Raw genomic sequence first — 20,543 nt, 5'->3', positions numbered from 1 at the left:
AAGCAGAGGCAACAACGTCAGCTTAAGCAAGCGTTTAGGTCAAGTTTAAGAATTTCCCAGGCAGACTGTCAGTCATCATATTCTGAGGTGCAAGACAAGCTGTTAGTGGATATACCCACACGCCAAGTGTCGACATGAAACCGCAGGACGCCTTTCTTAAAAACAGATTAAATGAGCATTTGACAGTTGGATAACTGGCAGTTGCTAATACGGACTGCAATGCATTTCACACATCCACTGCTGCTTGGTCACTGGGGTGACAGTCAAAAGAGAATTTCTCTTCTCCTTTAAAGCATGTTGTGTATCATTTATCATCCGAATGATTTTTTTTTTTTTTTTAAACACATTTTTATTATTTCAAAAACAGTATAGAGCAAAAGCAACCCCATGGAACAGTGGGCAGCGCAGTGAAAACCCACAATATGTCTAAAATAATAAGACAAAGGATGGACATATTTATAAGAAACATAAACATATATTCTGATCTTAAAATCAAATAAGCGTATACTATAAAACAAAATTATACAAAACAAAATTAGTCCAACATACAGGAAAGAAGAAGAAAGCAAGAAAGCAGAGTTCCATAATATTGGTGTATTGTAGGTTTCTACTACATACACTCCCACGTTTTCATATCTATGTGATCTTGTCTAAATCCACCTGTTCAAAAAGCTGAAATCCAACCTGATTCTAATTGCTGGGGAGCAGTTTCATGTATTTTGTTGCAATGCTGCGATATAAATGTGAGCAGTTGGGCAGGAGGACCACCTACGGCCGGTCAAGTCCCTCACCAAACTACACCATGTTAATGAAAGTGATGCACTCTGTTAAGCAGGTTCCATCCAGCCAATCCATTTTCCTCTGACCACCTGGACCTCAATAAAACCTCATGCCACTCGCCACACATGGTTGCTGATCTGCAGCGCCGGCCCGCCCCTTGTAAGAAAGACACTTTTTTTTTTATTTTCACCCCGACACCGTGATGATCTCAGACATTTTATTTTATTTTTTTCATTGTGCAAATGAGTTGCACAGCCGTCACCCATTTACCCGGTATAAACATGCAATTAGAAAGGTTAAAGCAAACCAGGGCTAAGTGTGGCTCGGAATCAGACTAAAACTGAAACATAACTTTCTCATTTTATTATTTTTCTAAATTGTTCGTCCTTCCCGTTGACTATTTTAGGAGTACTGCTTGTCCCTTAAAATACATCAGATTGAAAGTAGATTTTGAAACGATTGAGACACATCGAGAATCTTTAAATAGAATGTGGTTTATATTAAATAAAATACAACAAGGTAACATTGTCTGAGCATTTTCAAAGTGTAATTTCATAATCACACATGATGTCATCACTTGATGTTTATTTTAAATGTTCTCTTATCCTCCTTATTTTGGGTTTGATGGCCCCTCTCAATGGTCACAATAAATAACCGGACCCCTTATGAAATTCAATGGCCCACCTCTGGGGTAGATGACGTTGTTTGTATCTCGATTCACTTGAGTTAGCAAACCCTCCCACAGTAGGTGAAATATCCCAAAATAAACTTGCTTCACTGCAGAAATATAGATCATTTAATGAACACAAAAATGGCAAAAGTTTTGTCGCCCACAGAGAGCAACCCTGGTGAACTCTCGCAGGCATGAAAGACTGTTTTCTTTTGCCATCCCTGTCATTGTTGAACCACATGGATGTGGTCCTCCAAGCTCATGGAAGTAATACAAGATCTTAAAGGATCTCACTAATGATATGCAACATCTTTTTGTATTTGAAGTCGGATGTTTGTTCAATTTTCAAATATTGTGTTGCCAAAATCTGACATTTTTGAGTTCATTAAATGATCAATATTTCTACACTGAAGCAATTTTATTTTGGGATATTTTACCTACTGTGGAAGGGTTTTAGCTTCCATATGAACCATTTCCATAGAGTAGTTAAAAGTCGAGTTATGAGCCACTGTTTCTACAAGATGAATCAGCGACCAGACTTTTGTCAGGGACTGTACTGTAATCCCCTGAAATTTTATAAAATACCTCCACGCCTTCCTCATTTCTTTACCGACATCAACCTTTTGTAAATCAAACCATGGAGCCGTTAAAATGATGAAGGTAAGACCGAACTTCTAAAGCGCAAATGGCAATTTTCGCTGAAGTGGAAAGAAATGTCAAGCTCGTCCCACAGCAACAAAAGTGCTTCCTATAATTCTGCTCATTCTTCATCCTTCCAGACTCATCATCGTTTCTCTTGTCTTTGCTTCCCACTACATTTTCGACTTCTCCGCTGTCAGACAAAAGCTCCCGGGAGTCCGCACTTGACCTCGACTTTGTTAACCCTGACTAAGCTCAGTGGCAGCTCTGGTTTTATCACCTGAAGAAAGCGGCAAGTTTCCCGTCGGTCCCTGGTAAAACTAATTAAAGTTGGACCAGAAGAAGGCGACAGAGAGGGTGCGCTGAATGAGGATGAGTGAGCGATGTGGGGAGGGAAGAGATTAACAAGTGCAGGCAGAGCCCTGTCTGTCAGCCAATAATCCTTAATGTCACAGATATGCGGTAAGCTGGGGCTTTTGTAAGTTAAAGACTTCTTTCAGATCCATGCAACTCTTTGTCTACCACTGTGCACCTCACTGCCTCTATATCCTCAACTCTTTTTTTTTACCTTTTGGAAGAGGGAGAATAACATTGCGCCCACTTTTTCGATGCAAGATGAAAAGCTGGCGGAGGCTGAAAAGATGCAGCTCACGCAAGTGAGATGCCACCAGACAGATAAAAGCGTGTGAAGGAGTCATTTAAATAGCCGCTATTTATAATCCTCGGTGTATACATGCCACAGGACTGCCGGAACAGATGTACTCCTCAACTTACGAAGGAACTCTTTTATACAGCTTGTGATGCTTCTTGAAAGTGTGCGTAACTGGATCAAAAGTGGGCTTGGCATCCAAGTGTCCTGTTAATTTGACAAACACTTTGAACAGATTTATTTATATTCTCATCTCCTCTTCAAATGCTCTGGCAGAGGCAAGACTTGATGCTGAGGGACGGTATGGAAATGTAAACGCTGCAGTTAAACACGAAATCGTACTCCATTAGTCGCCTTTCACTTCCACATACAGAAGCGCTCGCACACTGAAAAACAAACACAATCTGGTTCTATTTGAAGTCCTTCGCCAAGCAATGTGTACATCACAGATACTACTACTGCTGCTAAACCTCCATTGCTGGTATTTACATGGTGTCAGAACTGAACTCCGAGTGGCCAGAATGGAGGCAGCAGTTCACTAGACTCAGGACAGTGACTAAATAGGATTAAGAAGGTGGCGCTGTCCAAGTGAGCAGTTTCATATATGCCATGAGAAATTCGGAATTAAAATTTGATCTTTTCTGATGATGGATTTCAGACCTACTTTGAGCCCATATATAACCCAGCCCAACCCGTCACTGATAGATGCATGAGGATTGGTTTGCATGCATCGTGCAAACCCTCCAAGAACTGCTGATTGCTACATACTGCTAGCTGTGTTTTGTTTACAAAAAAGGCCTCATGTTTAATATGAAGTCTGATGGACTAATAACAGTCCACACACAAAACAGTACGGCTTCAAAGGAAGAACTGTTACTACATTTGTATAAAACCTTCATGAAACAATACAAGTCTATTTCTTTTTTTAGGCCAAATTTCTAGGCCATATATTTCTATATGTTGTCCCTTTTAGAGGCAGATATGTAGTTGGGATATTGAAAAGATTAAGTGAAAAACACAATTTTATAATATATATATATATATATATATATATATATATATATATATATATATATATATATATATATATATATATATATATATATATATATATATATATATATATATATATATATAATTTTTTTCCATAATCTTATTTGGACACAAATAATCTGCAAGTCAAAACAAAAGCTCTTAAATTGAATTATGATTGATCACGACTCAGATGCCATTAGGTCTTGAGAAGGCATCGCAAGGGGCATCTTAAGCAGCCACTTAGTAGGCATAATTGCAGGGACCTCTCGACAAGGGGATTCTCTGAAATTTCACTGCACCCAGAGAGCTGCAAACTCATCACTTAGCACGCCCTCTGGTCGAAACCTCTTAAGTCGGATTCCTTTTGGAATAACAAGTGCACCAGAGCGATCCCCGAGGAAGATGATGGAGACGCTTCAGGGACTGGAGGGCGATGAGATCTTCATGGACGACACCCTGGTTTACAGTGAGTCAGAGGAATGGCCTGCTGGCTGCTTGCAAAGTTTTAGAAAGAATGGAGTTGGCAGAAAAATGCCCAGTGGTAGCTAGAGTCCAAGCTGATGTGGACAAGGTGGAGGCAATACAATGGCTGCTGTCTGTGGACAACCTCAAAAGGATCATAGGGATGAACAGTGATCTGGGAAACCTTTCTGAATTTGGGCCTCAGCACAAGGGGTGCCCTAAACCCAAACAGAAGTGATGGATAGATGAAGTATCATGAGACAGTATTGCAGGGCTCATGTCCGCATTTTCAGAGACCACTATATGGCGCTCTGGGTTTAGGAATGATGTGCGGTTTCACAGAATTAGTTGGTTATACCGGAGGCAGTGCCATCTGTTGGCCTCTGAAAGTCAGGCCACTGTTTCACGACACCTCATCAACCCACCACTACCAAGCAGCTTGGTAGTATTCAGTATGACTGAATGGACTCCAGCATTTCACTGCTAGTGACTGATCATAAGTGCTGTGTTACGCTCATTGACAGCCCACCCCTCCACTGTCAGAGGTTACTCATGAGATTGTAGAGGTCAGCAGCAGAAAAGGTACCCGGCCAAAGCTTGAGCGTGACGGACACATTATCACAGAGTCCCAAACCCAACACTGACACGGATGCAGACACACAGTGTGAGTGATGACAGGTCAACACTATGCATCACCGCAGGTCAACTTCCAATTGAATTGACATTTATCTTGAACTGCTTATCTGGAGATGGTCTTCTGACCAAGCTGGACCAGGAGAGATCACGTTATACACAAGCTGTGGTTTCAAGTCCACTGCCATGTCAACTACTAAGCACCATGACTTTCAATACTGCAACAATTACTGCTGCAGGAACCAATAACAGTCACACATTCATGAAGTATTTCTGAGACTTGTCATCTTCTCACATAAAGAGCCACACCAAATCAGCTCAGATATGCAAAGAATTATCAGAGAGAATTGAGCTCTCACAGGTGATGTGGAGTGTATTCACCTTTCTGCTCGTTGGTAATGTATTTTCTAAATATGTAGCGCTGGAGGGCACTTTCACACTCATGCTGAATTTGTAGTGGCACTTGGCAACATATCAGCATTCCCCCTCTTCAATCTCTGGTTTTGTATATTGAACGTCTCCAGCTCCTTGGCGTAGAACACCGTAGCATTAAAACCATAGAAAACAGAGAAAGAGAGATCTCATGCATCGACCTGTGGGAATTTGTACCGTTTTTTAAAATGGCACTGAGCAACAAAGCCCTGTTTAAGAAGCTTTTTCAGTGAACTATTTGATATCACTATTAAAAATAGCTTCAAAACTCTTAAAGATGAAGACAATGATGATGTCTATGCATCATCTCTGTCATCTACGATGGGAGTGTGAACACCACTGATGCCTCCACTGTATTTTCCTGTATTTTCTCCCCCCTCTTACATTCCTGATAAACAGGGTTTTGCCTCCAACACGTCTCCAGACCCGCTGAAGCGACTCTTGTAGGTTCTGCTTACCGACTGCCATGTCGAATGAACTCGACACTACGCACAGAAGCAGCGTCACTTTTTGTCTCACTATACATGTGAACATCATCTTCAAAGTGTGAATATTGCAACTCAGAGTCTGAGTCAAAGTCACTCTCTTGCTCTCTGTCATGCCAGCACGACACATGTTTTCTGCGTGGTATATTTAAATGTGCCCATGACCACGGCTACATTGCGGCCCAGACAATTGAATTATTGCCTATGTCTGGCTATGGCCGGACTTTAAAATGCATATAAGCATCTTAGTCTGACTGCGTGAAAGAAATTCAAATATCTCTTAGTCGGACTACGCATCTGCATAATGTGGTTACTAGCTTGATGTAGCCAGCGTGTAACTGCTTAGCTCAACTATGATCGGAGCAGGTGGTCTGCGCCTGTGCGAGCTCATGCTACGCAGTGTAAGTAAACACTGACACTGATACCGACTCCTTCGCACCGATCAAAACCTTGGCTCTGTTGTGTGAATATTTAAGGGTGATATTATAAGTTCAAAGTACTTGATTTGATAGTTTGACACTGTCAGTTCAGTGCATCAAGTATCAACCTGATGGGGACAACACTAGCTCATTAGCTTCTTAGTGAGCCAACCCTTCCACTGTGTTGACTATGATGACAGCTTCATGGTGGTGACGGTGCTGAACCATCACTCCAATGCGTTGAACCTGGACCCTTTTGAAACAAGTTCAGTAGTCCGTTCTTTTTGCTTTTCTTTAATGTAAGGATACAATGTTACGCAGAGGTGAACTTATTATAATTTGATAGACAAATGAAACTATTTACAGAGGCGACAGAGTGTTGGAGGGCATGAAACGTTTACTTCTTCCTGGGTTGTACGCAACATAAAATAACTGAGGAGCACTGCCCTAACCCCAACCTCTATCGCTAAATGTAGAAAGAATGGAGCACCATCCCATGGCTCACCCCAAACTACGTCTTCTTTTCACGTGTCGTGCTGCCAATGCGTCAACATGTGATGCTGAGGGCTGCCTTTTTCGTCAGTATTGGACGCAAAAGGCAATGTATGATGCCATAGGGACGTGTTGTGTTCCACATTGAAGCACGGCATCAGCTCCTGTAGGTGCGGCTTACCAACTGCCATGTTGAACTCGACTCTACACTATATGCGTCAACATCTTCTTCAAAGTGTGAAGTGTAAAAATCTGTTGTGTTCTCACTCTATTGTCAGTGGAAGAAGTAGGATTGAAGAGTTCACAATGCCAGCCTTCGACACTCCGGTTGCCTGTACACCAGGACAACCTGCATGTAAATCGGAAATGGCAGCTTAATCGAGCTACTGCCTTTGTCGGGCAACATGTCCACATGTCCACATGTGGTAAGAGTCGCTTGTCGCAATATTGCAAACCTTGATGCTAATAGCGCTAACCATACTGTAGATACAGGTGTGACAGTATCTGCTTGACCAATATGGATATCTGCCCTGTGTGCTCATGCAGGTCTGGAGAGGCACAAGGGTACAAATGGATCTGGCCCGACACAGGACCAAGGACAGCACTAAAAAAGGTATTATTTTCTAACAGTGCCATTAGAATAACACCATGGAAACATAAATCACGATAAATAATGCCTCTGCTGCTGCTCCCCTTCCCTGCAGACTCTGCTTCCACTGTAATTCAACAGGATTTAAGGCAGCCAGACTGCCCACATTTCTTGGTTATGTATGGCCTAATTGCATGTCATCCATCCTCAGTATAACATTGTCACTGACTCCTCACGCTGACTCATCCAGAGAATTCATCACTCGTCTTCAAGCAAAGGACGGCAAACTTCCTTTCCCGACTGGTCTAAGGCAAAGCAGAACTTCTTAAGCGTTACCGTAAAAGTTCTCTAAAACGATAAATTCTGATTCACGATTGATAACCTTGGAAATATTACATTAGATATTGGCATCAAAATGGCAAGACGCCGTTCAGCAAAAAAAGTATTTTCGTGTATGACACACATTTAAAAAAAATATATATATGTGTGTAAAAGAAACTCCTTGGACATATCTCTCAAATACACCATGACATGGGTTAAAAGGTTGCTGAGGAGATTGATAGTGAAGAGAGACATGGACTCCTCTTCCATTAGTACGAGTCACTGTTCCTGATATGCTGTGGATTGTTCAATGGTGCATATAATGGAGGCTGTCTGCAACCAAGAGTATCTGATTGGTCTGACTGCAGTGGAGCAGAGATGCTGCAGACTGGCTGCTGTTAAATATTCTTTGCGCTTCACTGGGCAATTGTACACTGTCAGACCGTGAACCCCGCTGAGCTTTTTGTAACAGGTCTTAACAGGTCTAGTCATTCAATTTCTGAGTTGCGTAATCCTGTTTTCAGGTGAACAACTCTTGTTTTTGATATTTTCTAGGCATCCGTTCATCCTGCACTTTTGGGTGAATGGTTCATGTTAAAGTAATTACCTGAAAAATTATAGTATTTGGAGTTTGAGGGCATCAGACCAAGCATCAGTCCGCCCAATGGCAAGGATCGAATCCAGGGATTGTCAAACTGAATCCCATAAGGTTCACGTTTGTCACCTTTGATCTAAGCTTTGGTGATAAATGTTAAGATCCATAAACCTAATGTCACACTGTACATGAGTGGTTTGTGATGAGTCTTCATGAAACAGTGTCCTGACTTTCAGAGGCCCCAAGATGGCACTGTCTGTTCTATAATGTCTGGCTTTGAACAGCTAGTTCCAACATTTCAGATGTCCAAATAACTGTTCAGCAGCCAGGACTTAGATGTACATTCTCAGTCTTGCCCCCTTGTTTGTGTCTCATGGCCGTCTTTATGTTTCGGGCACTTTTCACTGCTTCAGCTCCTCCTTACAGCTGTACTGATCGCAGTAAGTTGGTGTTATCAACAGTCATCAAGTTTGGTTACAGAGCAAAATAAATATGTATCAGAAAAACAAGGACCACCTCCACTCTCACCAGGCTCCTGGAATGGTTTCCTTACTGCAAGCAGTTGTGATGGGTAGATGAAGTATCCTGAGACAGTGTTGCAGGGTTGATAAAACAGCGTCCTAATTTTCAGTGGACACTAGATGCCGATCTTCGTTCAGAAATGATGTTCAAATCCAAACATTGTACAGCACACATGTCACATACGCTAAGTCTATTTTCTTCCTCTCTCCAGGTTGAGATGGTTGGCTGACAGCAGAACGCCAGCTGTTGTTGTCCATAGCTGTGAACGGATATCAGGCTGTTTGACGTTGATCCGCAATGAATATTTTTCTCATTTGCATGATGCCTCCATCTCTAACAGTTTTCAAGCAGCAGCCTTGTCAAATTGGGATATCAACGTTTCATATTTCATTGAAAAAACTGGCACCCAAGAGGTCAATAATCCCTCAAACCCATGTGGGAATTTGTTCTCTTTGTCCAAAGAAAATCAAATCTATTCACAATTAATATAAATGCTTCAGACGATCGTGATATTTTGAAGGTTTTCTAACTTGGTTTTCAACATGACCTCAAAGTGTAGCAGACGGACTTTTGAGGGTTTCAAATTACATCTAGAATTATGCGAGTCTGCGGCACTTTTGTCTGGATCTGGATGTGATGCAACTGAACGTCACAAAAAATTGGCAGCAAAGGATTGATTTGAGCCTTTGAAAAGTAAGTAAATGTGCCAAATACATATCAGTCATATTCGACATGGAGCTCTTTTAAAAGAGTTCTATGACACATTTAAAAAATCCTTTACCGACAGTGCATTGAGATCTAAGTTTGAATAGCTGAATTGAGATGCAGACTGCAGCTAGAATAAAGTGTGTTACCAAAGTCACATAAACTGCTGATCACATTTAAAAAAACATGTCTTCGAACAAGGTCAACATCATTATTCTGCAACAGCTAGTTCTGTTCACGCTGGGTGCCATCTCTTTAATTATAAAATACTTAAATAGAAAAGAACAAACAAATTTAGGAAACCAGAACAAACAATGGTTTATTCATGTTTGCGAGTGGAACGGTCACAGCGAATCAGCAGTTTTATTCCCCGTCTGTGATGAAATCATTTGTTCGTTGACTTCCTGAGGAGCTAAGGAAAGAGAAAGAGGCCACCACATGGTGACCTTGTGAAAGGGTTCAACAACCTCACTGTCTTTTCTTTGTTGAGAAGAAGCAGCTTTGATCATTTATAATTCACACAAAAACGCCATCCCTTTTCTAGTGGATGATATCTTGACAAAAAACATGTTTGACATTGCATAGTGCTGACTAAAGATGGTGTTGCATGAGGTACAGTAAATGTGTCAGATAAACTGCTACTGTTTGAAGATACCAGGGACCTTTATGTCAGGCAGCAACCACAGCTCATGAGACAGGCTGGTAGACGTGGCACATGTTCTTTGTCACTGTGACTTTTAATCCCTTGGACAATTCTGTAATTAATGTTACGCTTGTAAAGTCATATGTCTCCAGTGTCTAGATCCCATCATTCAACACCGATAGCTAACAAATTCCAGATCGCTTTTGGGGAAAAAACAGAAAAAAACAGATGCTCACAAGACATAAATAAGATATACGAGCAAGCTAGTAAAATCCCATAAGAGACGTCCTCAACGGAAGGACTGAACAGTTATTTCCATCCCACTGAAGAACAAAATAAAACTATGGGTGGTGAAATGACGGAATGAGATTCCGAAACTTGTTTAAAAACATATTGATAACCAGACACACTGCATAATTGAACTCCAGTGGTAGATCACTTTAAAATGACCATCACATCCATGGCATTTTTGGGGTATTTCCTCGGATAAATGAGACATAAAGGTTGACATAAGCAGTCACACATTGCACATGTATTTCAGATGCATTTCTTTCTTTTTATCTGCTCTATTAACAAAGTTACAAATGGTGCACCCTCAGTTCCCTCCATCGATTTTGAAATGGCTGAAGTCAGGGCTTTGTCTTGGCCAACGTACTGTTGTCTAACTATTTGTATTGTAATCAGATTTGTCATTTGACAAATGACAGTTTTTTTTTCTTCAAAAAGGACATTTTGTTATCGATTCTTGGAAGGAAGCTCAGTACTTCTACAACAATAGGTGGAATTCCTATGTGCACTGAACAAGGCCACTAAAGATGTTTCTTGTTCTTACAACCCTACTCTTACAGGTGCCCTCTGGTGGTTATTGGACTGCATTTGGCATGCCTTAATTCGAGCCAAGGACTGTTCCTGCAGAGGGTCTGTCTATATATATATATATATATATATACTTTTTTTTCCTGTTTCCTTCACCGTTTTTCACGTGTGTTCAATCATTTGTTTATTTATAGACTGACTTTTGTCTTCCGTAACCCTTACAATATTTTAAGAAGTTAAAAAACATCCAACCTCATGTCCGTGTTTCTCCAAGCTTTTATCCTTGCGATTCCCAATTGTTCCCTCGTTTCCATTTCCTTGTCTTTCTCCAGCTTTCCAAGCGACACAACTGGCGTGCATTTGGTAACTGAACTTCCACGGATATCCTCGACACCAGCTTGTGTCACCAGATGGTTTCTTCGCATTCCAGTGGTAAACTCTCCTCAGACTTCTCTCTCTCGCTAAAGCTCCCTCGAATATTCTGAAGTCATTCAGCCACTTCCTTAGTTCTCGTTTCTTCTTGCTTCGCCTCTGCTTTCACTTTCAGTCTCTGGTAGATTTCTGCGTGTGAGTATTTTGTCGATCTCACTTTTTGTTTCGTCATTGATATAGTTATTTCCTCATGTTTGTTTTCCAGCACCAAGCGTTTTATGTTAATTGGGCCTTGCAAGTAACTTCCGAGTGTGTTAGTGTTTGTGGACTTCAGCTCTGCCTTTAATACAATTCTTCCAGCTCTGCTTGAAGACAAGCTTCGCCAGCTGGACGTGCCTGACTCCCTCTGCAGATGGATTACAGACTTCCTGACCAGCCGGAGTCAGCGTGTGCGGCTGGGGACGACTGTCTCCGACACTCGGACCCTCAACATTGGGTCTCCTCAGGGCTGTGTTCTCTCTCCATGGCTCTTCTCCCTGTACACTAACTGCTGCACCTCCAGCCACGAGTCCGTGAAGCTGATCAAGTTTGCGGACGACACCACCATCATCGGGCTCATCTCAGATGGAGATGAGTCGGCTTACAGGAGGGAGGTGGAGCGGCTGGTGTCCTGGTGCAGCAACAACAACCTGGAGCTCAACGCTCAGAAGACAGTGGAGATGGTCATAGACTTCAGGAGAGTAACAGCTCCTCTGTCCCCTCTCATGTTGGCTGGTTTATCCATTTCTAATGTGGACTCCTTCTGCTTCCTGGGAACCACCATCACTGAGGACCTCAAATGGGAGCCAACCATCAGGTCCCTCATCAGGAAGGCCCAGCAGAGAATGTTCTTTCTGAGGCAGCTACGTAAACTACGACTGCCGCCGAAGTTGCTGGTGGAGTTCTACACGGCCATCATCCAGTCCATCCTCACCTCCTCTATCACCGTCTGGTACAACAGTGCCACCTCCAGGGACAAGAGCAGACTGCAGCGCATCGTACGTTCTGCTGAGAAGGTGATCGGTTGCAGCCTGCCACCTCTTCATGACCTGTATGCCTCTAGGACCCAGAGACGTGCAGGTCGGATCAGAGCCGACCCTTCTCACGCTGGACATGGACTGTTTGTTCCTCTTCCCTCTGGCAGGAGGCTACGGTCCATCCAGACCAGAACCTCCCGTCACAGGAATAGCTTCTTTCCCTCGGCCGTCAGACTGTTAAATTCATGAACAGCCTTGTTGTAATGTTATTCTATTTATTTTATTTTATTTGTTTTTTTGTTGCACTTTATTCCAAGGCACTTTCCTAGTCAGTGGGCTCCCCACTGACCATGGCAATAAATTTGATTCTGATTCTGATTGATTCTGATTCTGATTCTGATTCTGATTCTCCCCGTTTTTCACCTCTATTTTATTCCAAGTTTTTCCCCAGCCCTTACGTGTAACTCCTGGTCCATGTTCTGGTTCCGACGCCTTTCATTCTTTGTTCCTGTTCGTATGTGTATAACCTTGTCTTTGTCAATTAAATTATTAAGTTAATCTTGTCTCCGTGCCTTCTGTCGTCCAGCACCCATTGCACCTGGGTTTAACCTCAGACAGCCATGACACAACCACAGCAACGCAGTGAGAGCACTTACATATGCAGCTCAACAATCCAACCATGTTGAGGAGGCGATAACAGTGTGAAAAGTGGACAGCAAATGACATCACATGCCCATTTTTGTTCTAACTTATTTGTCTATTGAATCTACAGCAAGATGGCCATTGATCTCTCAATAATTTATGGACTGCATGGGAAGTCAATGTAAATATAATGAGCGAGTCCCAATGCTCGCAGAGAGAAATGTATCTCATTTTCCGTTAATGTTTTAGAGCTTCATTATTTATTTAGAATAATGTTATACGCATCCTCTTTGAGGCAGCACATGCCTAGAAGACCTCCAAAGCAGGATGGAAAGAATGAATGTCTCAACTGACAGAAACTAATTTTCAAGGGGAATTGTGACACTTCAAGCACATGTTGCCATGTTTTTTTTATTATTATTTTTTTTTTTAATAGCGTTGGTCTTCTCTACTATCTAAATCTAGCCAAGACAACTGAAGTGAAGTCCTTTCTCGTAAGAATTTTTATGTTCCCGCCATGCTTCCACAGGCACTAAGGTTACTTTCTTCTGCCCAAAAACATGCTGGTTACTAGTGAATACGATATTGGACAGTTATAATAAATAGGGTTTGTTTGTTATTGCATAGTAAGGGTCCCCTAATCTAAGCTATTCATGGTTTATCAAATCTGAAGTACATCATAAGGTGCGTCCGTTTTGAATCTCTTTTCTTGATAGTGCTGTATGTCACGTCGAAGAGCTTGCTAACAATCACCATGACTCTCTTTCCACTCCGTGCTCCGTACTTCAAACAAGGCTGTCAACAAACCTATCTGATAAAGAAGTGAGTCTGAGAAAACCTTTTTCTTTTTCCTTCATGGCTGCATTTATCCAATACTTTTGTGGTCTATAGAGGAAACAGAGCTTGGGTTTTACCTGTTTTGTGAAAACTTTTCGCAGTTTTTGTTGGAATAATTTACTGAGTAGCCACCTTTCACTGCACGATAATGCATGTCAACAATTTTCCGTAAAATTCTTGGGAAAGTCGCAGTTTATGTTTGTATAGACTATCGAGATGTTCAATTTATCCAGCGTAGAAGGGCTGCACAACAGTGCCTTAACCATGAGAAACAGGGTGGTGTTGAACTCAGGAAAAAATATTTCATTTTTAATATGTGAGGGTACTGACGGCATGGATATGATAAAGCTACTCGGGATGGTAAAAATAAAGAAGTGCTCTCCATTAGCTGCCTTCTCGCTCCAAAAAGAAAACCACAACAACACTGCAGTAGGATTTAAGCAACATCCCCTTCGGCCAACAAAATTGAAGTGCGACTCACAACATCTGTGCTTTTTCATGCTGCAGCATCATTATGCAGTCTGCGTAGCACATGGGAAGCCGTCGCAGCAGAGATAACATTGCGCCTCTGCCATGTGGCAGCCGAGGAAGCGCTCCTTTCTTAAGGCAATATGCAGTGTTTTCTGCCTACTGGGCTGGCATGGCATTTGCAGCCCTGCCCTTCTCCATCTGTTGGTCAAATTTTGCGGTGTTTTTTCACTTATCAAAATGAGCCGCTGGCTTTGAAAGGGTCGACCTAGTCAGTCATCGGCAGTGCTGCTACAATAAAGATACATGAGCAAGATTTTCAACATTCTGTTTGTAGTCCTCCACAGTTTACATCAAAAATATGTTTAGCATGTTTCCAACAAGCACAGTAGCACGAGAACATATTTTGAAATTTCCCATCAAACGTAGACTTACGCGTAATACAAGTGATCAAACTAGTAAGAGTTTCATTATGTGGGAGAAGCCCGGAGGAGTGGGAGCAGGAAGTAGAGCACTGCAACCAAATAAAAACAGAAAAACAAAAAACATCTGCATCTCATCACAGTTCACTGAAATTTAGAGAGAGAGAAAGCAGAGGAAACCGTCATTTTCTGATATCTTTGTGCTAGCGTTCAGTATATGAGGTTTCATGAAACACCAGATGGCACTGTCTGCTGTAAAATGTTTGGACTTGAACAACAAATTCAATGAAAGCTCACATCGTTTCTAAAACAAGGGCATCATCTAGTGGCCTCTGAATATTAGAACATTATTTCATCACCCCATGCAGTACTGTTTCATGATACTGCATCTGCCCATCACTACCATGCACGTTGTGAGGTTCATGATCAGATCAACTGCAAGAGTTTAAGTTGGCTCAATGATTCAGTGAAGCATCCGGTGAAGACTAGAGGTTAGACTACACATAATAATTGCAGTACTAAACAGTACACACAGTATTTTCCCCTTTGAAAGGTGCAAACCAGCAGTTTTGAAAGTGTTGTCGTGTGTGCAAACTCTCAGCTCATCCAGCACATGCAGTGTGGAGTGTTGTTAGTTCAATGTTGGCTCCAAGGTAAGTCCTTATAATACAATACAATACTATACTTTATTTCAGCTTGTAATTTAGTTTACAGCAAATGCAAACCATTGCCCTACAGAGAGTCACAGTCTTGCTCCGTCCTGAACACTCCCTCTGCAACTGAGGCTTTCAGAACCAGTCCACTCTTGGTTTAAAAATGATGTGAGGTCGTGATGAGGTATCATTATGAAACAGTATTGCAAGGTCGATGAAGCAGCGTCTTCATTTTTAGAGGCCACTAGATGGCGCTGTTGGTGAAGAAATGATGCAGGTTTTCATTGAATCCGTTGTTCAAGTCTAAAACACTTTACAGCAGACAGTGCCATCTGGTGGCCTTTGAAAATCTGTGCACTGTTTCATGAAACCTCACTGCCGTTGACGGCAGTGTTGCTACAGTAGTGCACCAACCAAATGCATTCATTTTGCATAGCTGTATTTAAAAGGTTTGTAATGAATGTTTTTTTTTTGCAGTTAATAATGGGTTATATTCATAAACAAAAGATCTGTAGCGAGAGTGCTGACTTTGACGGAGCTTTCTTAGAATGGGAAGATGAATAAAACAGGGTAGCTCTCTTTGAAAATGATGCTAGGGCAAGGAAACCCCAACTCTGCAGGTCAGATTCTATTCATGTAGTCAAATGTCATAATGCTCTCACATAGTATGAAATGCCAAAATTTCAAAGCACCTGAAAATGCCATTCATATGCTCACATGTATGTAAATACCAACATAAAACAGAATGCCACCTTCAGATATTTTGAGATCACAGACAACCTGGATCACTGCGGTATCACATATAAATAATTCCTACACACTTCCCCGTGCACTCTATACAACAGTGGTTTTCAAACTGGGGGGCCCAGCATTTTGACATACTGTAATTATTGCAGTACTAACTAGTACGCACCGTATTTTTCCCTTTTCAATGGTGAAAACCAGTAGTTTTAAATGTGTTTTGTGTGTGCAAACTCTCAGTGCATCTGCCACATTGTGTCTAGATGTCTGAATAATGTCATAAAGTCAACACAACAAAGCTGTTTGGCATCTGTTACGTGAAACTCAAACTTTGGCTGATTCCAATTATTAGTGTCTAAGCAAAGGAAACCAGTGAGGAGTTAAACATATTTCTCTCCCAATAGGCTTTGGCACTTTTTAGTTTTCAAACCTCAGTAAAGTTTGCTCCGGAATAAGCAGGCAGCCATCATGATGGCAGATCAAAAGCGAACTTCAAATTGAAGGAGTGACTGTGGAGAGAAAAGGGAGCTCGAGCAGCGAGAAGAGAGAACAAAAGTGAGAAGGAAAGATGTGCTGGAAAGAGAGGACTATAATAAGACAGCCGAGTGCCCACACAAAATGACAAAGCAAGAGCAGAGGGGAAAAAGCAGATCGGGAAGGTGGGTGAAAAAAAAAAAAGCAGGGCCCAAGCTTGAACACAGAAGATTCACATGATGGAAAAAAACAAGGGCTGACTCTAAGAGGAGAGAAAATAGCGGGAGATAAAGTGAGAAGAAGGCAGAGAGGTTCTGCAGGAGCAGCTTGTTACAGAGCCAAGTCATACTTGTGTCATCTCCAGCAGCAGTAATTGGCACCTCCAGTGTGAAAACTCGAGCCTGTGTACTCCTGCTCACACAAACACAAGTCAGCGCACGTCCTACAGCTTCTCTGGACATAAGCAAAAAAGGCAAAGATCGCATCATTTCTGAAGTATAAGCAAACGTAACAGAGCTGTTCCACTCCTTGTTATGGCTAATGCGCTGCTCACAAGCGCTTTGGCCAGTCACATCCTGGACGAGTGTCTTCTGGACACCATGAGTGAGGGGTGACATTTGACCGACGCAGGCACTAACAGTCCCATCCTCATGAAAAGGCCGCTCAGACACACTTTCCAGATTAAGATCATTTGCATGCAGAGGGACGTCTGTGAACGTGAGGAACCTTTACCTGGAACAGATGGACTACATTTGCCGCAGGATGTTATGTTTCTTTTTCAGCGCCAAGATCCCCTCTGACCTGAGGACTCAATAAACATTTAACGATGGAATTAACGAACAATACTCGGTTGGGGCAAAGCAGCAATCTCATTCTTTTTTTCACCTTAATTTGGAAACAATTAAGCAGGGTGAACTTGGAAATTAGCAGCATTAAAAGAGGCGTAATCGAAAAACTACTGCAGGGGCAGACAAGGCTTCACGAAACAGTGTCCTCACTTATCAAAAGTAAACTCAGTAAATTCTTTATTTTACAATAATTCAGAGTGAAACACTCACTAAAGTGGGTCCTTACTAGAGGGCTACAAAAAAGATGTTATCCGCGGTTGCCTTCGTTTCCTGTTCCTACTCTCTCTCCAGCTTCACGGGCAACACAGCTGGCGTTCATCTCCTCACCAGTCCTTCCATGGATATCTACCCGTCAACGCCAGCTCGATTTGCCAGATGGTTGCTTCTCGCTCTGTTATGGCAAACTCCTTCAAGACTTCCACGCTCTCGATTTCCTCCCTGACCTTTTCTAGATTTCCCTGCGCGCTTGAATTCCTATTCAGCCGTATCCCGAGTTCCTCGTTCTTCCTCGCCTTTGTTTTCTCCTTTACGCCATTCAGTCCGCGTGTGAGCTGTTTTAGAGTCTCACTTTTCATTTATATCTCTGATGTAGTTTATTCCTTGTGTGTGTGTTTCTCCACCACCGAGCGCTTTATGTTTATTGCCACCTTGTGAGCTTAACTCCGAGTGTGTTTTGTTTTAGGCTTTGAATTCTAATTCGCTTCTCTTGGGTTTTCAGATTCTTCCCCAGTCCCTGTGTGTTGTTCTCTGTCCGCGTTCTAGTTCTGGCGCCTTTAGTTGTAGTTATTTATTCTCTATGTCTATTAATTGTTTATTCAACGATGACATTTCTGTAACTTAATCTCGTCTTCCGTGCCTTCTGTCGGCCGGACTTGGGTCCATTCCTCCGACGTCATGACAGGAATCTTAACAGAACTCAAATGATGCCACCAAGTGGAAACAGTTGTCAAAGAGAGGGACAACCCCACCAACGGTTGTGAAAACAGAGAGCATTAGCATTAAATAACACATATTACCTACACAAAAAAATAAAAACAATGTATGGCATGTGTAAAATTATGCATTTAAACAACCACAAATCAAGATAACAGAACAAGACAACGTCAAGCGGAAACACAACCAAACAAAATGAATTAAAAAAGATCAAACTCCACTGAGTGGAAATATATATATATGACCAAACACTAACTGTCCGAACTGATGTAAGCTGAGTAGTGCACCACTAGCAATTGTAGCCAAACTTGGAGAGAGATAGAAATAAAAAAAAAAAAAAAAAAGGAGAGGTGAAGGGGGGCAAAGTCAGCCCTGAATCAAAACAAAGTTAAACAAAGGGGGTAGCAACAGGTTATTTTGTCTTCAACGTTGTCTTCAGCGTTGTCTCCATCGTGCCGATCAGCCATTCTGGTCAATGAGGGTCACATGGAGCAATCTGATGGACCACACGTGAAACAGTGGAGAAGCACATGAATAAAAAAATAAATAAAAATAAACCTTGGAGGATACATTGGACTAACAACACCATCTCAGAGCCATGATCATTATGCGGCAGAGGCCAACACTGAGGCAAGTCTCTGAAAGTAACAAGCCACACTGCATGTGCTGAATGGATCCCACAAGAGCCAGAACAGGTGCCTGCGAATGGCTGTTCCCATGGCATTTAAATGCTCTCTCTCATTTTCTATGATGGTATGTTTAGGCAATACCCATAGTAACAGTTGTTGTGGTGCAACCAGCATAGGCCAGTTAAAACCGAGGCCGCACACTTTGTCACTTGTGGACAATATGACTTGAGGGATTTCTAGCATGTAGTGTTCTGCTTTAATGCCTCACTAAGAGCAAGCAATATCACAACTGAAGCAAGAGAAAGTGAAAGGCAGCAGGTTTTAAATCCTGGTAATGTCCACCTGGTGCTCGATTTCTATCTGTCCAAAAATTAAAGGGAGGTTCGTAGATGATGAAGTTCTTGGTGACTGCAGGGACCCAAAAGACTTCAATAGTCTGATCGACAGAGGTCGGATTTTCTTTAAGTCCAACCAAGGCCTCTTGGTTATGTGATCCTAAAAACGCTCTTTTGACATGAAACTTGGGTCACAACGACCAGGTCACATTTATCACATCATCATACATGACAGTGGTAAAAAGGTAGGTGGTCACAAACGTACATAGACGCTCTCCTTGTCTTACGGAAGTTATATATCAATTCTGCGTCAAGTGAAGCAGTAACAGAAATTGTTTGGGAATCGGTTCCGCCTGCCGCATAATCCTCTACTCAGGCCAGAAATACAATGAGGCGCTACAGTTACAAGGACTTTACAATCAGCTTTGTGCGATCAGCCCATTTGATATACTGGATATCGTCCTCTGGATATGATGTGTGAGTGACTAAGCAGCCGTGCACTCTCTCTGAAGGGATCAACTAAAGTTTATCTGAACTGTCTGGCCCATGCCTCATGTATTTATTTCCCTATTTGCTCATCCTATAATAAGTTTGTCACCTAGAATTGGGTGAAATGTCCAGTCCAGCATGGACAACAAGTGTCTCCTACTCTCACCTCTGACCACAAACTGGTGGTCCTAAAACTAATGGGCTGGAGTAGGTGCGGGTTTTTGAGTTTGAGTCCCCTACTACAAGAGATAGTGAGGAGCTTAGTCATCCGGGAGAGTTTCAAAGTGAAACTGCTGCTCATTCACATTGAGAGAGGCAGGTTGAGGTGACGTAGGCATCTTTTAGAAAGGTCCCTGAATGCCTTCCTGGTGAGGTACTTTGATACCTTGGTTAAGATCAAAAACCAGATTATTAGATGGAGAGGCTAATGTTTTTCCTACCATGTCAAGCAAATACACAAAAAAAAACCCACTTTTTTCTTCTTCTCAATATCGTTCCATTTGACCTTAAACAACAAGATGACTCATCGACTTGTCCTGAGACAATACACTTGCGAAGTTGCCCTGGCTGACCCGCACTCCACATGGGCAGATTAGAACTGCTAACAACTCCATTCCCTCAGTCGCTTGAGCAAGCCTGGAGCTGAAGAGAAATTAAATCTGCTGGACAGATTTGTCACATGAGATGGACCATGCTGAAATAGTTGATGGGAATGCTGCGGTCAGAAATATACCTGCCTGTGAACCTCATTCGAGTGGAACGAATTGGCCGAGCAGAGGAGAGCCAGACGCAGGAGA

Source organism: Synchiropus splendidus, chromosome 10, assembly GCF_027744825.2.
Source record: "Synchiropus splendidus isolate RoL2022-P1 chromosome 10, RoL_Sspl_1.0, whole genome shotgun sequence".
Lineage (NCBI taxonomy): Eukaryota > Metazoa > Chordata > Actinopteri > Syngnathiformes > Callionymidae > Synchiropus > Synchiropus splendidus.
The sequence above is the reverse complement of the archived record's forward strand: the minus strand, read 5'-3'. Positions refer to the sequence as shown.